Source organism: Cyprinus carpio, chromosome A6 (genome assembly GCF_018340385.1).
Source record: "Cyprinus carpio isolate SPL01 chromosome A6, ASM1834038v1, whole genome shotgun sequence".
Classification (NCBI taxonomy): Eukaryota; Metazoa; Chordata; class Actinopteri; order Cypriniformes; family Cyprinidae; genus Cyprinus; species Cyprinus carpio.
The window spans coordinates 8,071,981-8,081,230 of record NC_056577.1 but is presented as its reverse complement, the minus strand read 5'-3'; the positions used below and the strand labels follow the sequence as shown (position 1 = coordinate 8,081,230).

General features: G+C 36.7%; 1 pseudogene; it reads right to left on the bottom strand.

Annotated features, from left to right (window-relative positions):
- Window positions 1-2,939: 2,939 nt before the first annotated feature.
- Window positions 2,940-7,970, bottom strand: LOC122145269 (annotated as a pseudogene).
- Between the last annotated feature and the right edge of the window lie 1,280 nt (window positions 7,971-9,250).

Here is a 9,250-nt window from a genome sequence, read left to right as displayed (position 1 = left end):
ATTAATGCCACCTCTGAGTCTTGTCAAAAAGTCTGTAATGCCACATCTGTGCTCTTCTGTGCCGTGCAAAGATGAATTGTTGATGTTGATTTAATTTGACTAGTAGGTTAACTTATTCTTCCTGACTGTATCTTATTATTTTAATTGAATTTATTGTTTAATTAAAATTTTGATAAAAGTTTATAAATCAAATTTTTTTGGCACAAAAGATGGTGTACAATACAGTTATAGGCATTACAATGGTTAAAAAATAAAAATAAAAAAAACTTTTAAGGAGTCAAATATTGTCTTATAATAGAAAGGTTAATTTCTGTCATTCATTTTAAGTAGGAGCACAAGTGCTCCTGAAAAGAAATGTAAGCAGCATAGAGAATGTAATATTACCTTTTAAAAACTATTTGCAAACATTTATACAAGTGTAAACTATTAAATATAATCTACAAATCATGCAATACTGTACCACTAAATAATTGTTTTGAGGGCTTAGCTAAACTGAAAATATGAAATACGTTTAATGTTATTATATATTATAAAGGGCTTTATAATTAAAGTGAATTTCCGGACTACCATATCTGATAGTCCGGAGTCATCAAGCATGGCACTGACATCTTAATCTGAGTTTTTGTGTTATCTCCAGATTTCTCTGCAGTTCGTGCACTTGTTAAAACACTGATTATCACTTTATGCCACACAACAGGCAAGCATTATTCCAGTCTAACTATCCACCAAAATGCAGATTCGTCATGCGACAATATCTTAGCAAATAGGATTGAGGGAGAAGTTAAAGTGCCCCTATTATGCCTTTTCGACTATTACCTTTCATGCAGTGTGTCATGTACTGTAGCTGTATGTGAACACAAACTATCTGCAAAGTTGTGAAGCCAACAGTGCACGATAGATAAAGTTATTATCTGTCAAAAAAAAAGTCGACTCGCAATTGCCGAAAGAGTCGTCAGGTATTTTCACAGTCATGCTTGTGAATCAGTCTCTTATCAATCAACCACTTCAACCGTTTCATCATCGAATCCGGCATGAGTTGGTAAGATACAATCCATACAATCTTTTCTATGTTTTGACAAATCTTCAGGGCTGTCATTACTTCAAGTGAGGGCTCACAGAAAGAAGGGGTTTAGAGAGACTGATTCTTTGAACTGCTTCGCACGGGTCATTTAGGAATCATTTAGATATGAGATAAAATTAAATCTATTTTTTGAGAAAACTAACATTTTTTGACCTTGCATGCATATAAACCTGTTTTAGGAGACTCATAAAACAATATTAGCAACCTTAAAAATGGCATAATAGGGGCACTTTAAGTTTGTTCTGATTTATTAATATAATTATATTTTAATAGTTTGTATTCAACAGCTAGTGGCATTTTTAGCTTTTTTTTTAGCAGTCACGCTGTATGTGTTGTTTTAAAAAGGGAAATTTAAGGCATTGTGTCGGGGAAAAATAAATCAAGTGTGTAATAACGACTCCAGTCTTTTGTTATTCCCGACCCTGTTTTGATGTAGGCCTAAAGTATATAGGCTAAATGGAATCGAACACCCCAAATAAATCTGTCTGTAAAATAGGAGACAAAATCTTCCTTATACGGTTATTTATTTAATCTACCCACATCATACACGTCTTCACAATACAATCTATAATATTAATAAATTAGGCTAATGGACATGAAACTATTTCTGTCCAGATGCAAGATAAATTGCAAAAAAAGAAAAATAAATAAATAAATAATAATAATAATAAATTATGGCATCTTCAAAGGGATAGGCCTACTACCACAAAAATAAACTTCTCTCATCATCTACTCACCATCATACTGTCCCAGATGTATGACTTCTACGTTCCCTCAGATGAACACAAAGATTTTTTAGAAAAATAATCAGTTGCTGTGAGTCCATACAATGCAAATAGAAAATAGGGATATGGTGGTGTGGAAATATTCACACCGGTACAAACTTGTAACAAAACCGGTATAAAAGGTGGTATCGTGGGGTAAGGGCTTTGGGGGACAGGGCTTTGGATTTTTGTTGTTTAGTTGTCTTTTGCGCTTACATCTTTACACCTTTCACTTTGTGAGACTAAAACGAATGCTTGAAAGATGGATTCATTATTATTATTCCTACAAACACAACAACAATAAAACAGTATGACAAACTAGGATGTTTATTAATGAATAAGACGAGCCTGATGAGGCATAGCATAGCGTACACCACATGATGTATATCGACTAATAAATTATAAGGTTTAGCAAACAATGTGGAATCAAATAAATAAATAAATAAAATAGCCTCCGTAGCGTAACTTAAGGTAAATGGCACCTTTCAAAATGAAAACAAAAAGAATATTAAAACTACACTGGCCTGTCCTGACAGTGCTTGCATGTTTTTTTCTTCAAGAAAACCAACATGTTCACCTTCTCTGGTTTAAGAAGCAGTCTTTTGTTTTGCTTTTACACTTGCTTGAAAACCAAATATTTCATCCATTTCCTAGTGATTTTTGCCGCTCACACTGAAGCACCTCTCTCAAGTTCTTCTCGCCATCAGTGAAATCTGACTCCTGCTGTGGCTCTGCAGCACGCGCTGTATGGAGCAGAGCAGATGCTTCCACTTTACAATTGTAGTGTCCATTGTCTAACTGAACGAAATGGTTTTTATTTCTATAAAAATGTAAAACGACAGTGGGGGTGGTACCGCGGTGAACAAGTAATGTAGCCTACTCATGTATGGCCTAATACCAGGTAACACCGACTACCGCAGCAAGCCTAATGGAAAGTTTAAATTACTGATTTATCAACTGAGTTTGAATGAACTAATAAGTATTGTTTTTGTTTTTTGCATTTTTTTTGGGGCGACTTTTTTGGGGGTATTATCTTGTTTTATTTTATGTAATAGGAGTAATAGGGGTGGTTTATTTTTTTGTTTTTTTTAATTTAAAGCATCTGTCTCCTCTTTTCGCTGTGAGCTGTAGGTAGTATCATCTGCTGACTGTGCTGTGCTGCACAGGTGGACACATATTAAAATAAAAGACTTCATTTTTCAAGCTTTTACACCTACAAAGAGATTAAAAACCCTCAGGAGTCTCACAAATGGCTTACTACCTCTTCCCTTTCCTGCTTGTTTTGTGTTTTTTCAGAGTTTGACCTGTCTGTGTTGGAAAATCTCCCAGACCGGCTGCCCTCTGCCCTCGTCTTTAATGAGTTCTCCACCTTCAAGGGAAGCCCAGAGGAGCTGTATGCCAGAGGAGGGATGGTGTTGACCAGTATCAGCTGCAGAGACCTCCTCTCCTCACGGTAGCGGCAACGTATGTACCGGACAAAAGCTGCACGGTAAGTCTTATTGAAGAGCGTGTAGATGAAAGGGTTGACCGCCGATGACAGATAACCCACCCAAACAAACACATTCATCAGTCCCCCCACCAAATCTTCATCACACACTGAACCGCACACCACTGCCATTACGTTTGTCACAAAAAATGGACACCACATGATCACAAAGAGAAGGAAGACCACACCAAGCACTTTAGACGCCTTCTGCTCGTTGCTGATGGACTGCATGGAGCGACGGCCGGATCCTTTGGAAGCCCCATTGCGGCAGACAGACGAACGTGAGAAGAGACCTTCAGAAGAAAGTGAGCCTCGTGAGCTTCGTGCGACGAGTCCAATAGTGGAAGACCAATTTGGCCGCATGAGTTGGTCCAGGCACAAAGTCGCTTCACTTTGCAGAGCACTGATGGTGAGAATGTAGGTGATGACCATGATGATGAGCGGGATGAAGAACGCCACAAAGGAGCCGATCAAAACGAAATTGTCATCCATCAGTTGGCAGCTTTCATTCCGGAAGACTTTGGTGTGATCATGCAGGCCAAGGACTGGGACAGGCATGGAGATAACTGAGACAGATGGAGAAAAAATGAGAGTGAGAAGACAGCTTGGTGCTATGGTTTGGCATACCAGTGCTAATAGGTGCAATCTCAGTTGTTAAGCATTTCAGAATTGAGCTGGAAAGCAATTTCCGCTTGCCTTTGCTGTAATCTAGAACTTACCCATAGAGATGGTCCAGGCTGCTATAATTTTGACACGGGCTCTTGTTAGAGAGTTTGAGCGGCTGTGGTGGATGGGGTTACGGATGGCGATGTATCGGTCCAAAGAGATGGCGCACAGGTGCATGATGGAGGCAGTGGAGAAAAGAACGTCCAGGTAGATCCAGATCGGACATAGAGCCCAGGGAAGGGGCCAGGTGTAATCTAACACATCAGAGACACAAAAAGTGTCACATTCTGGACAAGCATGTACTTGTGTGTCTTCGGTTACAGTAATAGATTGTATTAAATATTTATATAAATATATGTATACATTTAAAATACAGTTCAATAATATTAAATATTTCCAGGGTCGTAGCATGAGGAATCCATGGAGCTAAGTGAGAAAATCAGACTATTTGTACAAGGTGTTCACACTGTCAAAACCACAAGTAAAAACAGTAATTTTGCGACATATTAATACAATGTGAAATAACTGTTTTATATATGTTTATACAGTAGACTATATTTTAAAATGTAACTTATTCCTGTAATGGCATAGCTGCGTTTTTAGCAGCCATTAGTCCATTATATTTCAGTGTCACATGATTCTTCAGAAAACATTCAAATGTGATTATTTGGTGCTCAAGAAACATCTGTCCCGCTTAATATTTTTGAGGAAACCTTGTTACATAATTTGATTCTTTGAATAGAAAGGCTAAAAGAAAAGCATTTATTTCAAATAGAAATTTTGTGAAACATTGTCTTTACTGTCACTTTTGATGCATTTTTGCAGATTTTGTTTTTATTTTACTCTAATGAAAAGTAAGCTTTGCTATAACTGAAATGAAATACATTTTAAAATATATTCAAATTGAAACACTTATTTTAAATTGTAATAATATAATTATTAATTTAAAACAACAGCAAAGATGGTCATGAAAAATCTGTTAGTTGTTTTCAAAAAAACACTTACATTTTAAGTGAAATACATAAATAATACAAATGTATTATATAACCTTGTTAAATGTAATTCACATTATACAGAAGAGAGAACAGTGATGTTTAAGAATTACTGTCACAAAACTGTTCTGCACTCTTAAAAATATAGGTTCTTTATTGGCATTGGTTCCATGCAGAACATTTAACATCCATGGAAACTTTCCACAAAAGGTTCTTTAGATTATTAAAATGTTCTTCACACTTCTTCACAAAATTTTTTTTTCTTTTTTTTTTTTTTTTTTGGAGTGTAATACATTATTTTTAATCTGAACATTTAAATCTAAAAATCTTCTGTTTCTTTAGTCTTCATTACCACCAATAATAATTATCTTGAAACAAAGTGTTGTATTTCACAAGCTTCAGCCTTTTATTTTGGTGACTCACAAAGAACAGATATGTTTTCTAAGGAAGTATTTGATACCTTTGGGTCTGAACCCGAAGGAATGTGAGATAAGAGAGTAGAAGACTCTCGAGTGCAGATACAGACAGTGGTAGTCTTCAGCAGCACCATCACATTCATTGGTGTGCTTCGGAATGTAAAGTCATAGAATCTCCCAGAATTCCCACAACAGGTTCAGCTGAGACAGAGAGCTGTTTCTTAGTACCTGGAGTGTTCCAGAACACAGCCATGTCTCATGTAGGCTATATAAATTCAATTACTCTTACCCGGTTATATAATAACATTACATCACAGATGTGGAAATAACATGTTTCAGGGAGCAAAAGATGATACCAGCTGTGGATTAGTTGTGGTCACTCAAAATGAGTTCTGCATCGCGTGTTTGCATGTTTGATCTAAAAACAATGTGTTATGCTTTAGGCAGACTCTGTTTTGTCTAGGTTTTCACTGACAATTCTGATCTCTAAATGACAAACTTCACCAACAAAAGAAGAAGAAGAAAGAAGGAGAATAAATAATTTAGCTCTGTGTTATCATAAACCTGTCTGTACATCATTTATTGAAAGCCAGCTGTCATAACACCAAAGCCACGTACATCTGATAGAACCAGGGAGTGGCATGTTTTATTCTCCTTGGTCAAACTATTCAGGACATCAAATAGGAAGCATAACAATTTTTTCTGCACAAACACACCAAAGCGCAGCATCGTTACTGCATAATTAATTCCTCATCAAAGCGCTGGAAGGAGCAGGAAGAGGAATTTCTCTACCCATGCGTGAGTACAAGCAGGCTAATTAGGACATACCAGACGGCCCAAAACACACTCATTACACGCTGAAATAAATCACCTTCCAGCAAAATATATGGAGGCCTAATATTGTTCTAAAGAGAAAATGCATAATTTTCCAGAGCTACCAAATGTTACAACACAACACAAGCAAGTTTGCAGTTTACACCTTTGAGAAAGAAATTCACTGGAGGCGTCTGATGAGTGCTGATTCAGTAAAACAGCTGAAAAAAAATCCTGTGCACAACCCCAGACACAACTTTAAGGGAATGTTCTGGCTTCTAAACAATTTCAAGTCTATAAACAGCATCTGTGGCACATTGTCGACAACCACAGACAATAACACTAGAATTATCTGTAGTAGTAAACGGCATGTCACAGACTCTGATTATGGCAGAAAATAATCATGACTTGTGCCTCAGTTTGTAAAAACAAAGAACATTTGAATTTAAAATACTTAATGGAAGTCAAAGGTTTTGAGGCAGATTTGCAGGTTGTGTTTTCTGTACCAATCAATCAATCAATCAATCAATATGTACTATTTGAACCAAAGTTGTTGAAATCAGTTTTTTTTTTTTTTTTTCATTTTGATACCAAGGACCCCAGATACATTTTGTATAAAATATAAAAATATAAAAGGCAGTTGTATATATTTTAATATATAAAATACTAATTTACACCATGTGAGAAAAACAGGGTGGTATTACAAAGACAAAGTTTTTTATCATTTTTTCCTACTCACTATTATTATTATATAATAATAATTATTATATAATATTATTATATAATATTTATATTATAATATAATTATTATATAAATATAAATATAAAAACTATATTGTGTTAAATATTTAATTACTTAAATATTATAGAATTTATTAGTTTAATGTTTAATTATTTAATTACTTTTATAAATATAAATGTTTTTAAAAAAAAAAAAAAAAAAAAGATTACACAGAACTTTGACAGCCCTAAAAACCCTAAAAGCCCTAAAAAACAGTGACCCCTCAGCACCACCTTGTGGCCCCCTGGGGGTCCCGGGACCCCAGTTTCCTGTTGATGATTCTCATTGTAAACAGTCCTGGGATTCATGTGCATATCATGTGTACTTTACATGTTTTACTGGTTTAAAATGGCATGATGGGAGATGAAAGACTTCTTGACTTTCCATAGCAAGGTTAGTAATCAGCTTTACACCACATAGCATCTTTAATGTTTATGACTTGAGGCTATACATTCGAAACGGGTGTATTTAACAGCTTTTTTGCTGAAATGCCTTGCCCGATAGACTTCCATTGTGTATTATTGTAAATTTAATACATGTATGATGAATACAAATGTAAACATGTAAAGAAACTCACCATAGAGGATCGTCACCATGGCTACTGGCATTACAAGGATACCCAGAAGCATGTCTGTAATGGCTAAAGACCTCAAGAAGTAATTAGTGGCATTCTGTAACTTCCTCTCCAAGCTCACCGCCATGATGACCAGGATGTTACCTGTCACCGTGATGATTATGACCAGAGAAATCAAAAGTGCCACCCAGTTCTTCTGGACATACTCAGAGGTCAAATGGTTTTGACCTGTTTCTGTCTTCACTACCATTGTAATCCATTGAGTTATTAAGAAACTGCATTACCCAGAGACCACCTTCTGCTCCATGAGCCAATGTTCGGTGCTGCTTTGTCTTTTGAAATCTCAGCTGATATCCCGGAGGACCTGAGTTTCAGCAGTCGTCCCATTCAGGGCCATTAACGGACTATTTTTTTCAAGCGCGACATCGATTAATTTGTGGAACCCATAGTCCATATGAAGCATTGCACTCCAAGTCTGCGCAACCCAAAATGTTCCAGTTTGAGACTGACAACATGTTCACAGTCACCTTGAAGAGCCTCCTGTTTTCTACACCCCCGTTGATGGTTGTTGTACGCGGATGTTTAGAGCTCCACATCCAGATGGATTGTAATTCAGAATAGAGGAGGCAACTTTACAGCCGCATTTACAGTGTGAGAGAAAGACAGAATGAGGGCACACGAGAGACTGGAATGCACTGATGTTTCATCCTTGCATGCTTACAGCTGTCCTGGTTTAAACAAAACATGACAAACACAAAACAAGCAATCTTATGCATTGCATCATTCCCCTATGAACGCAAATTGCATGCAGCCAAAATTAAGAAAATTCAGACTGGTGGCTTCTGCAGCTAGACTCATTCACCAATGCAGAACATCAAACTCTGTTTATGTTGTGTTTATATACATTACCGCTTAATCTGGAGGAGTTTTTCTGTTTCCAGTCACCTCGAACACCAGAGCTGGAGAATGAGCCACTGATGATGCGTGCCTCTCACATCAACGCGCCCAACATGTGGTCCTGTTCCATTCATTCTTTCTCTTCTCCTTTCAGTACTTCAGTCTCTTATCTCCCTCCCCTCCCTCCCTCCCTCGCTCCCTCGTTCCCTCTCTCCCTCCCTCTCTCTCTTTGCAGATAGTTCTCTCCAGCTGTAACTGAAGCCAGACTGTTTGAGCTCCCATCAGAAAGACTTGCCTCTGAGTGGTCCCTTTGGTGCTTTTCAGCTGCAAACAAAGACATATGAGCACACATTTATACAGATATTCAAATAAGCACTTCAGGCTGGAGCGAAAACTGAAAGGGGATCTGAAGGAATATCCCATTTTACCTTTTAAAATTGTATTGTATATCCAGGAAAGAAACAGCAAATATTACAAACATAAGGGCAATATTTAGATTATAAATCAGGTGTTTACGGCGGCAGTTGCCAACCAGTTGGTGTGTTCTCCACAAGTGGCTAGTTAAACAACAAATACAAACAGAATTTTACTGTGGATGGCATTTGGGACCATCAGTTATCATTTATGTGTAATATATAATTTACCATTATTAACTCATATTATTAACTCATCCTCATGTTGTTCCAAATACAATGGAAAAAAAAAGGACCCAAAAAAAGTTATCTTTTTTTTTTTGAAAGTCAATGGGGCCAATGTTGTTGAATCCCAGCATTCTTCAAA